The 15,455-nt window shown below is 40.6% G+C and overlaps 1 protein-coding gene across 2 annotated transcripts in view; it reads right to left on the bottom strand.

Annotated features, from left to right (window-relative positions):
* The window catches only part of LOC137078297 (AP-1 complex subunit sigma-2), a 101,174-nt gene that overhangs the window by 16,988 nt on the left and 68,731 nt on the right, over positions 1–15,455 (bottom strand). The window contains exon 1 of one of the 2 annotated variants that reach the window (XM_067445469.1): positions 5,358–9,252. The exons of the other annotated variant lie outside the window; for it this stretch is intronic. The gene's annotated coding sequence lies outside the window, so the exon portion shown is untranslated. Of the gene's footprint in view, positions 1–5,357; positions 9,253–15,455 lie in introns of those variants that run through there. 2 annotated transcript variants of the gene reach the window in all.

The following is a 15,455-nucleotide window of genomic DNA, read 5'->3' on the forward strand; positions in this document are numbered from 1 at the left end:
GTAGTAATAGTAGTAGGAGTATGAGTAGTAATAGGAGGAGTAGGAGGAGTAGGAGGAGTATTAGTAGTAGTAGTAGTAGTAATAATAGTAGTAGGAGTAGGAGGAGAAGTAATAGTAGCAGTAATAGTAGTAGTAGTATTAGTAGTAATTGTAATAGTAGTAGGAGTAGTAGTAATAGTAGTAGGAGTAGTAGTAATAGTAGTAGTAGAGATGGTAGTAGTAGTAATACTAGTAATAGTAATAATATGAGTAATAGTAATAGTAGTAGTAGTGGTGGTGGTGGTAGTAGTAGTAAAAGTTTCAAAAGCATGCTCTAGGGGACTTTTCCAAACACTTTTAAACTGCAATAGTTAAGCCTCTTCTGAAAAAGAGAAATCTGGATAACTTCATATTGAGCAACAACAGACCAATCTCAAATCTCCCCTTCATAGGCAAAATCATTGAAAAAGTTGTTTTCAATCAGCTGAACAAATTCTTAAACTCAAACGGATACTTTGACGATTTTCAATCTGATTTCCGACCACATCACAGTACAAAGAAAGCGCTCATAAAGATTATAAATGATATTCGCCTCAGTACTGATACAGGCAAAACATCAATTCTGGTTCTACTCAACCTTAGTGCTGCATTCGATACTGTTGACCACAACATACTTCTTGACAGGCTGGAAAACTGGGTTGGGCTCTCTGGGAAGGTCCTCAAATGGTTCAGGTCATACTTAGAAGGGAGAGGTTATTATGTGAGTATAGATGACCATAAGTCTGAGTGGACATCCATGACATGCGGAGTCCCACAAGGGTCAATTCTTGCGTCACTCCTGTTTAACCTGTATATGCTGCCACTGAGCCAAATAATGAACAATAAAAAAAAACTATGCTGTCAACACCCAGATATACTTAGCCCTATCACCTAATGACTACAGACCCATTGACTCCCTGTGCAAATGTATACTATCATCTGAAAAATATTGCAAGGATTAGATGTTTTGTCTCCAGGCAAGACTTAGAGAAACTCGTTCATGCTTTCATCACCAGTAGGGTGGACTATTGTAATGGCCTTCTCACCGGCCTTCCCAAAAAGACCATTAGACAGCTGCAGCTCATACAGAACGCTGCTGCCAGGATTCTGAGCAGAACCAGAAAATATGACCATATCACACCAGTCCTCAGATCTTTACTCCACCAGTCCCCACTTGTTGAGCATATCCCGGAAGACGTCCTTGACGAAGGCCTGGAAGATGGAAGGACTATTGACCAGCCCGAATGGCATGACCCGGTGTTCATAGTGCCCTGCTGGTAGAGAACACGGCCTTGAGACTGGCTGGAATTTCAATATTGAGAGAGGTGGATGGGGAACTCACCACAGTGCTATTTCTGCTTGTTGGTCGTGTTGGGAATGAAGCTCTCAGATGGCCGGGTTGTGACCGAGTGCGAAATGCGTGCACATATTCCACCCCCGTTTATCTACCTTGGCGAAGCACCAACAGCAATTCACCATCCTCTTTACCGCCCTCAGTGTGTTCGAAGATCGTTCGGAAACGCTGCAGGAACTCATTTAGTGTAGAAAAGGTTGTCTGGCCGTTATTTCACACTGTTGTTGCCCATTCTAGTGCCTTACCAATTAGCAGAGAGCATACAAAAGCAATGCGACTCATCATTGGTGTATTGAGCAGGTTGCTGAGATATAAACAGGGAGCATTGCAGTAAAAACCCCTTGCATCTTGCCGGTGAGCCATCATATTTCTCCGGGAAAGCTAGACGTGGGTTTGTTGTGGTGGGCAATGGTGAAGCTGTGGCTGGGGGTGGCATGGGTAATGACGGACTTACATCAGCATTGGAGAGTCTCATGCTTTGTAGGGTTTTCACCAACTCCTCGGTCACGGCAGTGAGACGGGTAAGTTGTTGTTGGTGAACTGCTAACACGCTGGCCTGGGTAGAAATCTCCATGGACAGCTGATAGAAAGCCGCTGGATCTTGGTGTGGCGAAGTCTTCTGTGACGAGGCGGGAGTCTCAGTGGGATCCATACGCAGCTTTATTAAAGAAACAGTCGTTGCAATACAAGTGAAGATACCAGCAATGACAGATTCCATGGCAAAGGCAGATCATCAACAGGGACAGCAAAATGGGTCGGGGCAGGCGGCAGACAATGCAGAGTATCCAGAGACAGGCAGAAGAGTTCAGGGCAGGCAGAAAACACTCTTGAGGTAGCAAAACAGTCCAAGGTCAAAAAGGAATAACAAAAAAACAAGGTAAACGCTGAGTAGTGTTAGCCGGGGCAAAACAAGACTTCGCAATGAGTGTTTGAGTGCAGAGGCATAAATAGTCTGGGTAATGGGAAACAGGTGTGATTAGCTCGGGTAATGGGTGATGGGAAATGTAGTCCGGGCTCAACCAGCAGATTCAACTCCTGAGTGCTCCCACAGTGCCGCGCGCACCGGCCGTTTCCCCCTTCGCACCCGAGAGGAGTAAGCTTCCTGAACCACGCCTACCTGTTCCTGAGAGCTATGCTGGTGAGCTAGATTTTTGTAGAGCATTTTTCACTAAATGTTCTATGAATTTTTCACTACAGCCTATGACGTTCAAGACTGAGGAGTCTAAGGTGGCATTCGTTCTGACTTTGCTGAAGGGTAAAGCGGCTTTGTGGGGAACGGCGGTGTGGGAGAACCAAGAACCATGCTGTACCTCGTTCCACGCACTAGCCGGCGAGATGAAAAGTGTTTGACCGGAAGGTAGCAGGCAAGGAAGCGGCCAGAATACTCGCCGACCTGAAACAGGGAAATTCCTCGGTGGCCAACTACTCGATCGAATTTCACACTCTGTTGGAAATGGAACGAGGAGGCACAGTGGGACATGTTCCTGCATGGGCTGGCCGACCGTGTTCAAAGAGAGATCTACATGTCGGATTTGCCTCCTCAACTGAACGGGCTTATTGATCTGGCGCTGCGGGTGGACACCAGCCTTAACCAGATGGGCCAACAAGTTCAGGCTGTCCACAACCACAAAGGCGCCAGATGTCGAAGCAGTGTGGAGGAGAGCACGGTTGGTCCCATCGATCATGAGCCCATGCAGGTGGGGAGAGCCCGGCTTTACCGGGAGGAGAGAGAGAGGCGGAGGTTCCAGGCACTTTGTCTCTACTGTGCTGGCCGGGGGCATTTTCTACACTCATGCCCGATAAAAGGATCTAACCCGATAGTAAAGTTGAGGCTACTATCGAGTGGGATCTCTGCCGGGAAGCCCTCACCATCCACTCTCCTTCCGGTAAGACTGAGATGGGACAACAACACGACACACACGGCACAAGCACTTGTGGACTCCGGGGCCGAGGGGAACTTTATGGACATTCACCTGGCACACAAGTTACACCTTCCCATCTCATCTCTTTCGCACCAGATCTCAGGTCAGTGCCCTCCACAGACAACCACTTCCCAACATCTCCCTGTCCACTGGCACCATAACCCTCATCACCTCTGGAAATCATACTGAGACCATCTCCGTCCTCCTCATGCACTAGCCGTCGCCCCTGTTGGTCAAACACAATCCCCGTGTGGACTGGTGCTCCAACTCGGTTTCCATGTGGAGCGAGTCCTGCCACAAATCTCGTCTTGTACAACTTTCTATAGTTGAGTACGCTCATAACTCGTTACCAGTGTCACCTACGGGCCTTTCTCAGTTTAAGTGTAGTTTAGGGTACAAACCACTAATTTTTCCAAGCCTGGAATGAGAGGTCGCGGTCTCCTCCGCTCACGCCTTCATCCAGAGGTGTCACCACACATGGACTAGAGCCCGCGAGACTACTCCAGGTGGGGGCGGGCACCAAGACTAAAGCCGTTTGCCACCGGTCTAAGCAACCCATATACGTTGGTCAAAAAGTGTGGCTTTTACTAAGAAAGTTCCTCTTCTCTCCATTTCTAATAAGCTTGCTCCTAAATTTATTGGCCCATTCACTGTCACCAAGATCATTGGTCCGGTGACAGTCCGCCTTAACCTTCCTCCTGCGTACAGGAGAATTCATTCCGCCTTCCATGTTTCAAAGATCAAGCCCGTGCCCGTACAATAACAGAGTTGCGACGTGTTCATCTCCCGGGCGCGCGGTCACATGATCATGGCGCTCTCAATAGTTTCAAATTTGAATAGACAACAGCTTCACTACACAGGTAAACAGTACAGTAATGAACATTTTGAGGCGATATTTTGGTAAAAACTATCTGTAATCTTTATGGTCCATTAATGAGCACTTAAAATATTGTATTAATATATTAATATTTATATTCTGTAATATATGTATTATTTATATTACTATTAGTGTACTGATTATGGTTAAAATAGAGAATTCCAATGCAAAGAGGAAAATTTAGAGTCATTTTGTGGCTGGAAAATAATTTTCATTTGTAATCCCATTATTTACCTACTTGGTGTCTGTATGGCTCTCTAGATTTTAAAATATTTATACCTTGCATCCTAATATTTTTTTTTTATTATACTTATATAAGCGCATACAAGTGAATATTAATGAATGCAAGCAAATATAATTTAACCCAAGAAAAGTTTAAAACAGTGCTTAAAAAGGCAAACTTATTTTCCCTTATATGTACAGTAGGCCATATATATATATGTATGAATGGGTGAATGTGAGGCAAAATATAAAGCCTTTTGGATTGCCATAGGGTCTGTTAAAAGCGCTATATAAATGCAGTCCATTTACCATTCTGGATTTTCAAATAGTTGTATCTCGGTCAAATATTGTCCTATAATAAACCATACATATATGGAAAATACTTTTTCTTCAGATTTCAGGTGATGTATAAATCTCAATTTAAAATAAATAATTTTAAAAAGTCTGTGCTTATGTATAATCCCAAAAACAAATAATTTATATATTTATGTAATTAAAAAAATCCATCAAATTAGCCTCATCCTTCAAAAGTATAATCTTTGTCACACTGAGTAAAAACTAATCCTGTTTGAGTTATATGATTAAAAAGAAAAGCTTAATATCCCAAAAAGATGAATAGCCACGCATTGCTAGCGTGAGGATGATTACGTGACAGGCTGATGAAACATGCAGGAGCGAGACGTTACAGGAACTATGGAAATGCATAATTAAAACAAACTTCCTTGAATCAGCAATTACACTAGACGTCACTCACTCACACACACACACACACACACACACACACACACACACACACACACACACACACACACACACCTTGCATGAACACCTGAGCAGAATCACCTGACCAACACATCAGCATGGGAAGAAAACATGTCATGCAATCTATAATATTACTCGTTTTATTTTCTGACTGTCACTTAACTAACGCCCTCCACCCTGATTGATGTCCAGAAATCAATACCTGTTCATGCAGGTCACTGAGGTCATTTCCTGACCGAGCTCAATGAACACCATCATCTGAAGTTTGCTTGAAGGTTCTATATGGAATCTTAAAGGGTTCATATTTAGAACCTTTTAGGGGTTATATCATTGGATCATTTATTTGAATTAAATAAACTTTATCAACAGAAAATGCTTAACTCATTAATCATGATAGCATGATGCAACCATTAACAAGATTTCAAGAAAACAAGTTTTATACAGACCTTGAGTGTAGAAACCAGTTTTCACCATAAAAAAGAAAAAAAAGATTAGTTGTGGTCACTTCAACTCCTTAAAAAAAAAGAAAAGAAAACATTTCTCTTTTTTCTTGCAATTTATATCTCACCTTTCAGACATTTTCTCATTACATTTTGTGATTAGACCAACCCTTTTGTTCATAAAAGAGTCATTAGAATACAGAGGATTAAAAGTTAGAAGTTTGACAATATAAACTCATAATAAAATAAAGTCAGAATTGTGAGATGTTAACTCAGATTTGCATTTGGGGCGGGGTACAGAAAAAAGCCAGAATTGCACGATATAAAGTTAGGATTGTGTAAAAAAAAGTATTACCTTTTCGATTAGTTTAACCTGCAGCTATTGTATGAGCAATCATACCAAACAAACCTGATAACTTTAGATTACGAAATTATATGGTTCAGCTATTGTTGCATAATATAGGCAAATAAAAAAAACACTTATTTCATAACCTTTTGACAGATAATAAGTGGTATTTCCTCCTCCATCATCACAGTATCTGATTAACAGCGCTGTCAGTGAAGTGTGAATGACAGGTGATTTTTTTACACCACATTTTGAAATACTGCTCACGTTACAATATACACTATATTGCCAAGTTTTGGAACGCCCCATTCTTAATTCGTAGGGGTTAATATAGAGGGAAGGCTGGGAAGGCTTTTTCTCAAGGTTTAGGAGTGTGTTTATGGGGATTTTTGCCCATTCTTCTAGAAGCTCATTTGTGAGGTCAGGCACTGATGTTGGACGAGAAGGCCTGGCTCTCAGTCTCCGCTCTAATTCATCCCAAAGCTGTTCTATCGGGGTTGAGCTCAGGACTCTGTGCAGGCCAGTCAAGTTCCTCCACACCAAACTCCTCATCCATGTCTTTATGGACCGACGCTTTGTGTTCTGGAGCGCAGTCATGTTGGGACAGGAAGGGGCCGTCCCCAAACTGTTCCCACAAAGTTGAAAGCATGAAATTGTCCAAAATGTCTTGGTATGCTGAATCATTAAGTGTTCCTTTCACTGGAACTAAAGGGCAAAGAAAGTACAACTCCACGTCCTCTGAGGGCGGAAAGGTGGAGAGAGTAATGACCTGTGCTCTGAACGGAGTAGAGAGGATCTTATGCTCATAGCACATTGGTTTGAGGGCAACTTTACAGTCATTAGACCCAAACTCAAGGCAAGACACACTCACAGAGAGCACAGGGCTAGCAGTTCAGCCGAAGTGAGGGCTCCTGTCTGTAGATAGATCCCATATAAGGCTGCCCCCTAATAGTCAACTAACCTGCAGCACCCCTCTCAGATACTGAAGCTTTCGCGCCTCGAGCGCCCCCCGGTGACCGGTCCCAGTATAGCCGCCCCTCTGTGATTTCTAATGGACGCGAGGCAAACTAAACAATAAAATTACACTTCAAATATTTTTTCCCCAAAGTTAGTTTATGTCATTGAAGGCAGTTATCATCACGATGATTTCTTTTCAAGTGTTCAGTTTTAAAATAAGTTTAGTTTTAGTTAGTTATCTGATGCTATAAAACGGGGTGTCTGACGTCATTATTGACAGCTGAGATCGACGTCTTCTCTGAGCTAAGTTGTCACTGAGGCACTAACATACTTTTTTCGGGATTTTCGGGAGCAGATTGGAGCTTAAGCTTTAATTTCCTCATTTCCATAACTTTTTATTTCACACCAACATAATTCATTGTTCTGCATCTGCGAGAGTGTGGGCGGGCTTTTGATATCGCAGCAGTACTTACTGCTCTACTTCCTGCTCTCTACTGCGCAGACTCGGTCCCAAGATGTCAGCGCCGTGCAGGCCGCCTGAAAGCTTCAAATCTGGCATGCGGAAACAGATGATGTTGAGTCGTCCATATTTTTTTACGGTCTATGGCTGTGACGCACAGTTTGTTAACAGCAGGAAAAACAGACATTCTCCTATCAATCGTCGCCCTTAAATATGCCTTATCACTTGAAACATTTAAAGTAGTAGCAACTTCACAAGTCCACTCACAATAATGTTACCCTAGATATATGTGCTCTATTATTGTGCACGTGTGGAGATCGAGTGCGCTTACTGCATGAGATACTGGCGATCATGTGCATTTAACTTAAAATACTTTGCCATTTCTGGTCATACCAGGGGCGTAGAATTTAGTAGGGACACTAGAGTCGTGTCCCTACCAATATCCAGTGACACCGATTTATCCCTAGCAATAATTTAAATTAAAAATGTAAATATATTTATTAAGGGTGTGATGAAATCTCGAGACTAAAATGACGAGATTTCTTGTTGAGGCCAAAAGCTGTCTCGTCATGTTCTCATGACCTGGTCATGAGTGTGAGGGTTGAGTTTATATTACGCCTCCACTCTAGTTTTGCTTTTTATAGAAATAAAAACAATTTAATTCAGGTGGACAATCATAACAGTCGCTTCAATTCCATCAGCTCATCTAGAACGATCGGTTCGCAGCACTGATCACGCGACGAGAGAGTGTTATGAGTGTGTTACATGTTAGTGAAGCGCTCGCATTGAGCTTTTGTTACAAGTGTGTCTTACAACTGTAGTTCCAGACCACTAAGATCATCACAAAGCTTACTGGTAAAGGCTTGGAAATCCCACCTGAAAACTAAGGGAGATCGAGCCTTCTCGGTGGTGGCACCGAGGCTTTGGAATGGTTTCCCGGTTTACATCAAGTCCTGTGACTCCATCGCTGGTTTTAAGTGTATGTTAAAGACGTATTTATTTTCCGTTTCTTTCAACTGTCCTTAGCTATATGTGGTTTTGAATGCTTTGTGTCTATGGATGTCTGATTAATGCTACTGAACTGTAGAATCTGTAAAGCACTTTGGTCAACTTGTGTTGTTTTAAATGTGCTGTATAAATATATTGTTGATGGATTTTGATAGTTGTAACTGTATCATGCTCTGAATCTGTTTGCTTGAAGAAAAAAATTGGTATAGTTGCAGTTTGAATATTGAGTACTTTGATTACGGTTATTGTTTGCACTTAATATCTATGATTAATTTGTGGGAAGAGAGTTCAGTTAGGAGGTCAAATGAAGCTCATGTGCAGTTCTTAGGTCTGAAGAGCTGATCATACAGGAAATAATACAGTACTACTGTCTTTTGCTGTATATGATCATTCATACTGAGAAAGGTAGAAATTTAAGTTTGATTAGTTAAAACATTTCAAATGCATCTGCAAACAATTTGTAATTTCTAGTCATGTATTTCATCATTGTGTATTTCTTAAAAATACTATGTAAAAATCTCATGTCTCGTTCTCGTGAGATACGCATCTCGTCACACCCCTAATATATACACTCACCTATACTGTGTTTGACCCTTTCGTCTTCAGAACTGCCTTAATTCTACGTGGCATTGATTCAACAAGGTGCTGAAAGCATTCTTTAGAAATGTTGGCCCATATTGATAGGAGAGCATCTTGCAGTTGATGGAGATTTGTGGGATGCACATCCAGGGCACGAAGCTCCCGTTCCACCACATCCCAAAGATGCTCTATTGGGTTGAGATCTGGTGACTGTGGCGGCCATTTTAGTACAGTCAACTTATTGTCATGTTCAAGAAACCAATTTGAAATGATTCGAGCTTTGTGACATGGTGCATTATCCTGCTGGAAGTAGCCATCAGAGGATGGGGCCATGGTGGTCATAAAGGGATGGACATGGTCAGAAACAATGCTCAGGTTGGCCGTGGCATTTAAATGATGCCCAATTGGCACTAAGGGGCCTAAAGTGTGCCAAGAAAACATCCCCCACACCATTACACCACCACCATCAACCTGCACAGTGGTAACAAGGCATGATGGATCCATGTTCTCATTCTGTTTACGCCAAATTCTGACTCTACCATCTGAATGTCTCAACAGAAATCAAGACTCATCAGACCAGGCAACATTTTTGCAGTCTTCAACTGTCCAATTTTGGTGAGCCTGTGTAAATTGTCGCCTCTTTTTCCTATTTGTAGTGGAGATGAGTGGTACCCGGTGGGGTCTTCTGCTGTTGTAGCCCATCCGCCTCAAGGCTGTGCGTGTTGTGGCTTCACAAATGCTTTGCTGCATACCTCGGTTGTAACGAGTGGTTATTTCAGTCAAAGTTGCTCTTCTATCAGCTTGAATCAGTCGGCCCATTCTCCTCTGACCTCGAGCATCAACAAGGCATTTTCTCCCACAGGACTGCCGCATACTGGATGTTTTTCCCTTTTCACACCATTCTTTGTAAACCCTAGAAATGATTGTGTGTGAAAATCCCAGTAACTGAGCAGATTGTGAAATACTCAGACCGGCCCGTCTGGCACCAACAACCATGCCACGCTCAAAATTGCTTAAATCACCTTTCTTTCCCATTCTGACATTCAGTTTGGAGTTCAGGAGATTGTCTTGACCAGGACCACACCCCTAAATGCTTTGAAGCAACTGCCATGTCATTGGTTGATTAGATAATCACATTAATGAGAAATTGAACAGGTGTTCCTAATAATCCTTTAGTGCATATATAACCAATGTGGTCCAATTGTGTCTTGTGGTTATCTTTATTGGAAATCTCTTACAACAGCGTTCTGTGAAAAATGCACAATTCCTGGTACACAGACGCTTAATGGATCTGGATCTCTATTATGAGCCCCGCCTCCCGAACCCAAATCACTAATCTGATTGGCTTTGTTTTACCTTTTTATCTTGCAAGAGGCTGTAGCTACATTTGGTTGTGTAAAGTGGCAAAGCTCCTCCGAATCCTAGATGTGAGGGAGAAATCAACAGTTCTGTCCATGAAAATACGGGGCACATGTCACATATTGATTGAGGGACAGTGAAGTTCAGCATATGACAATCGCTGGATAAGTGGCTAACCTAAAATGTGTTTCTATAGTGTGTTTGTTTGTACACGTCTTTGAAAGGAGCACTTATAGTGAAAGATCATCTTTTAGGAGTGCTCACTAGTTGAAAAGGCTTATAAATCTGCTAAATCATGTTTATTTAAATCTGCAGAGGTTTATGTTTCGGTTATGTTTAAGGGTGGGGCTTGCTCTGCTGAAGGCTTGGTCTTGTTGAGAGGCCTGTTTGATCAATTTGAAACCCTAGTCAGACCGCTTTTAGCTATCCCAGTCTCATCAGAAGACATAAAGATGTTATATTGCTCTGAGGAGACTGAAAATCAAACAAGTGGCACAAGTGAGAGTCAAGAGCATTTCTTTCAGTGATGTCATTAAAAAATATATAAGTACAAATATTTAAATACAACAAAACCGCTGTAAATAATTTGGTGACTTTTGTAAATTTTGTCTGGCCCCAACGAGATGTTTAGTAAACAATACAGACTATTCACACTTAATGTAAATTGCATCTACACCAGTGAAAAGTTTGGGGGACACACCCACCCACTTTTTTTTGCTTAAAATGAAATAAATACATTTAGACACACAGACAGACAGAGACTGAAACAGAAATAGTCACAAAGATAGACAGCCAGTCAGTCAGACAGGGACAGACAGAAAGACAGAAACAGAAATAGTCAGAAAGATAGACAGCCAGTCAGTCAGACTGAGACAGACAGAGAGACAGATAGAAATACAGACAGACAGTCAGACAGAGAGACAGATAGAAATACAGACAGACAGACAGAGTCAGACAGAGAGAAAGACAGACAGACAGACAGTCCGTCAGACAGAGAGACAGATAGATAGAAAGACAGACAGAAAGACAGACAGACAGACAGTCAGTCAGACAGAGAGACAGATAGATAGAAAGACAGACAGTCAGACAGACAGACAGACACAGTCAAACAGATAGAGAGACAGACAGACAGAGAGACAGTCAGACAGACAGAAAGATAGACAAAGAGAGACAGACAGAACGACAGACAGACAGACAGACAGACAGACAGTCAGTCAGTCAGTCAGACAGAGAGACAGTCAGACAGACAGAGAGAAAGATAGACAAAGAGAGACAGACAGAACGACAGACAGAGAGAGAGACAAACAGACAGACGGTCAGTCAGACAGATATCCTTATAGTTTGCAATTTCTTTTGGTGATGTCATTCAAAAATATATCAGGACAAATATTTAAATACAATTAAACATTGACTACATTACCCAGTATTTGTGTTTTATGCTTTTTTATAATCATGCATCAAACTCTGGAGAAAATTGCTTCCGTTTAAAAGTCGAGTGGGTCAATCTGCCACAAGACAAAATTTCCTGTGCAGCTTGTTTTAAAGCTGGACACGGCTTTATAATTTATAACTTATAATTTATTGTGCTTTTTTTGTTAATTGTTATTTGCTGTCCATGGAGCGGACCTGTTTACATTTCACTGCCGGTTGTATTCTGTATAACTGTGTATGTGACAAATAAAACTCTTGAACTTGAACTTGAACTTGGCTACTGATGAAACCTGTGATTTCTGCTCTAGAACTGAAGCTCAGTACGACGACTGCTCTGCTAGCCAAAATATTCTTCCCTCGTTTAAGAAGAATAATGATGTTTCTAAGGCGAACCTGCGGCCCTATGGGACTCGTTTGAAGCCTCTCTGACACAGAATCATGACTCGACCGCTGCAGATGAGCTTCATGTCCACCAGAGGGCAGTGTTTACAAGACATTCACAGAGTCAGTTCATCACATTGTTTACAGTCTATGATAGAAACACACATACACAGGTCTCTTAAATATTTCCCAATATCACTAACCTTCAATGTCGTGATTTATTTATTTGCTTAAACATGGATCTTTATTTAAAATGGCTTATTTCTGCTTTTGTAGGCTCATTCAGTAAATATAAGCACCTACTGTAGGGGGAGACCAGGGACAGTTGTAACACTTTTTGCCATTTTTAGCAATATATCAAAAAACGTTTATACTGGAATAACCAATTTATTATATTATAAACTTCAATCTGTCAACTTTTGAAAGAATGCATTTAAGTGCTTTTATGAAATATGTACAGGTTGCAAAATTGATTTTAATACAGTCTCTCCAATGTTACAACCGTCCCAGTGTACAGGGATGGTTGTAACATGTCTAAAATAATGAATCAGTTCTATACTCAAAATGTTATTGTGACTATTTATTTCATGTTTTTAAGTAATGAGTACATTTTTCATACTACATGACAAAAAAAAGAGGGGAAACTTAAATTATAATGCAAGAAAAGTATTTAATGTGTAACACCTCAACGAAGTTTAAATCAGCTGCCTGCATGGTCCCTTAAGAGGAGCTCCTGCTCTACTGTGAAAACCCTTTTCGGAGTCCAGTAACCAACTCCAGGAAGGGTCTTTGATCCCTGGCTCCTCTGGGTTCCTTTGTGGAATCGGTGCAGGGTCACATGGCAAATGCCATATGATTTGGCCACTCCCCTGACTGACTTTCCCTGACTGATTTATCAGAAGCCCTTTCGAACACAGGCAATGGGACTCCCCTGTCTGTCTTCCTCTTTCTGATATTTGGCAAGCTGTAAGCAATCACATGTTTCCACTAACTATCTTTATATATAAAAAGATAATTACCTTAATTACCCTAATAATTAAGGCTACTTAATAATTAATATTACCTTAATAATAATTACCTTTAATTACATTTAATTTACAATTAATAGTGTCCATTTCACTTTTAATTTGCAAATTAAAGGGAAACTATGCAGTTGTTTTTTTTTTTGTTTTTTTTTTTAGCTTGATTCATTTTTAAAATATAAATGTAACTTGGTTGGTGATACTGGGACAGTTGTAACGGGGCGTTACAACCGTCCCAGTATCACCAGCCATGTTTTCATCTCATGCGAGCTAGCTTGACTGCTAGTTTGACACTTGTTAGCCATTTCTATTTTTAGCTTACAACACAGTGATTCTAATAATACTTGTTTGAATTCATAGACATTTGATCTTATAACATCCAAAAAAGTACATCAGAAAGAAAAGTAAATTTTTTAACTCAAAAACAGCCTTTTGTGTATAACTCCGTCAAAAAGTTTCAAATGTTGCTCCCTTTTTGAACAAAATGGAGGGAAACTAACTGAGCATGTGCAGAGTGAGTCATCACTCTAGGTCGTCTCTGATTGGAGGAATTCAAAGCGTTACAACCGTCCCCTGTTACAACCGTCCCTGGTCTCCCCAAACTGGGGGCCGGTGTGATGAGACGTCATGCTCGGCTAGATTCGCCGAGAACTCGTTCATCTTCGGATGCGGAGCCGCGCGGAGTTACAAAAAATGCGTACTATGTTGTTGTATGGTGATATTTTTGCAAATGTTTCTTTAAAAAAAAAATCAATGATATTTGTCCACTGGAACGATCACTTTAAATTGAAAGCGGTTTACTTAAAGAAGTTATATTTCAAACAGATGGAATTAGAAATACAGGCCTGCCCCTAATAAAAGCCTGCTTCAAATAAAAGCCGGTTCCCATCGGCAGTTCAGGTAAATAAAGGCCCCGGTCTTTATTTGAGGAATTACGGTATATTATTTCATAAATTTTAAAAATAATAAACTGATAAACGTAAATAAATACATAAACAATTTGACAAAATTTTATCAAATGTCCGCAAAAATGAATAAATGATTAAACAAACAAACAAATAAATAAAGACAGACATAGCAAATATCTGCCCCCACAAAAAGGGGACAGTTTTTTAGTGACAGGTGTCTCCTCTAAACACATGACAAATGCATTTCTTTACATGTAAAACTGATCGACACCAGAACAAACAGACACAAGAAGCACTTATAAACGTCTGTGCACAAATTTATTCCATATTTTGAACAATAAACATGGTTTATTTCACTCTGACAACGACACACAGCGTCTCCAGAGCGAGACGGACACGGTAAACATGAGCAAGAGCTTGACGTGTGGACACCTGTAAACACATGACCTGACCGGTGGTCATTACACACATACTGAGAGGGCAGGAGTACGGTGAAGTGAGCAGAGGTCGAGTGTGAGGGAACCGTTAACACAGTGAGGATCAGTGAGGTCGTTCAGGTTAGAGGAGCGAATCCAACACTCGGATACATGTGCGGAGAAAGACTACAACAGCTCACACTAACGCCTGCTATGGCACAAAGACACACTCAATAATGTCTCAGCCCAGATTTAAGATTTGAGATATGCAACTAATAAACTTAATGCGAAAGAGGTCAGATTTATGATTAACTGAATGTGTTTAAATACAAAAGATAGTTCAAATGCTCGATTTGTTTCTGTTATAAGGATGCATTTAAAATATGAATTGCATATCAAATTTCCATTCGTTTGGATTACACAGTCTTAACAAATCTTTTTGAGAATAGACATGAAAACGCACTATCCAGACTTAAATGGCTGTAATTGAAGAATACTTTGGAATATAGACCCAAGTTTGATCCTGTTTTAAAGAAGACACTCAGCTTATTTCTGAAGTGAAAGAAATTAATGAAAGTTATGGAAATGTACATTCACTGTAAATGAAAAATACTGTATTAAATATTTTTATTTTATATAATAATATATATTTTACTAGAAAAAGGTACTCTAATATTACTAAAAACCATAAGTTTAACCCAGTTGTTTTCCAAATTTAAAGTTGATATAACAGAAATGTTTCAGAGATTTTTTAGGCGCTGTACAAAAAATAGCCACCGGGTGACATTCCAATTGAGGCATTTTCCTGCAACAAATTACAAACTTTCCATCCAAATATCACTTCAATCACAAAAAAAGTCACCAAATACAGAATCTTGAGACTCAGACCTTTCCGACGATGTGCATTTTGTCAAGACTAGAAATGATTTGGATTATAAAGTAGATAAAATAAATGTTGTAATATGAAACATGACACTGCCCACTAGGGGGAGG

Source organism: Pseudorasbora parva, chromosome 6 (assembly GCF_024679245.1).
Source record: "Pseudorasbora parva isolate DD20220531a chromosome 6, ASM2467924v1, whole genome shotgun sequence".
NCBI lineage: Eukaryota > Metazoa > Chordata > Actinopteri > Cypriniformes > Gobionidae > Pseudorasbora > Pseudorasbora parva.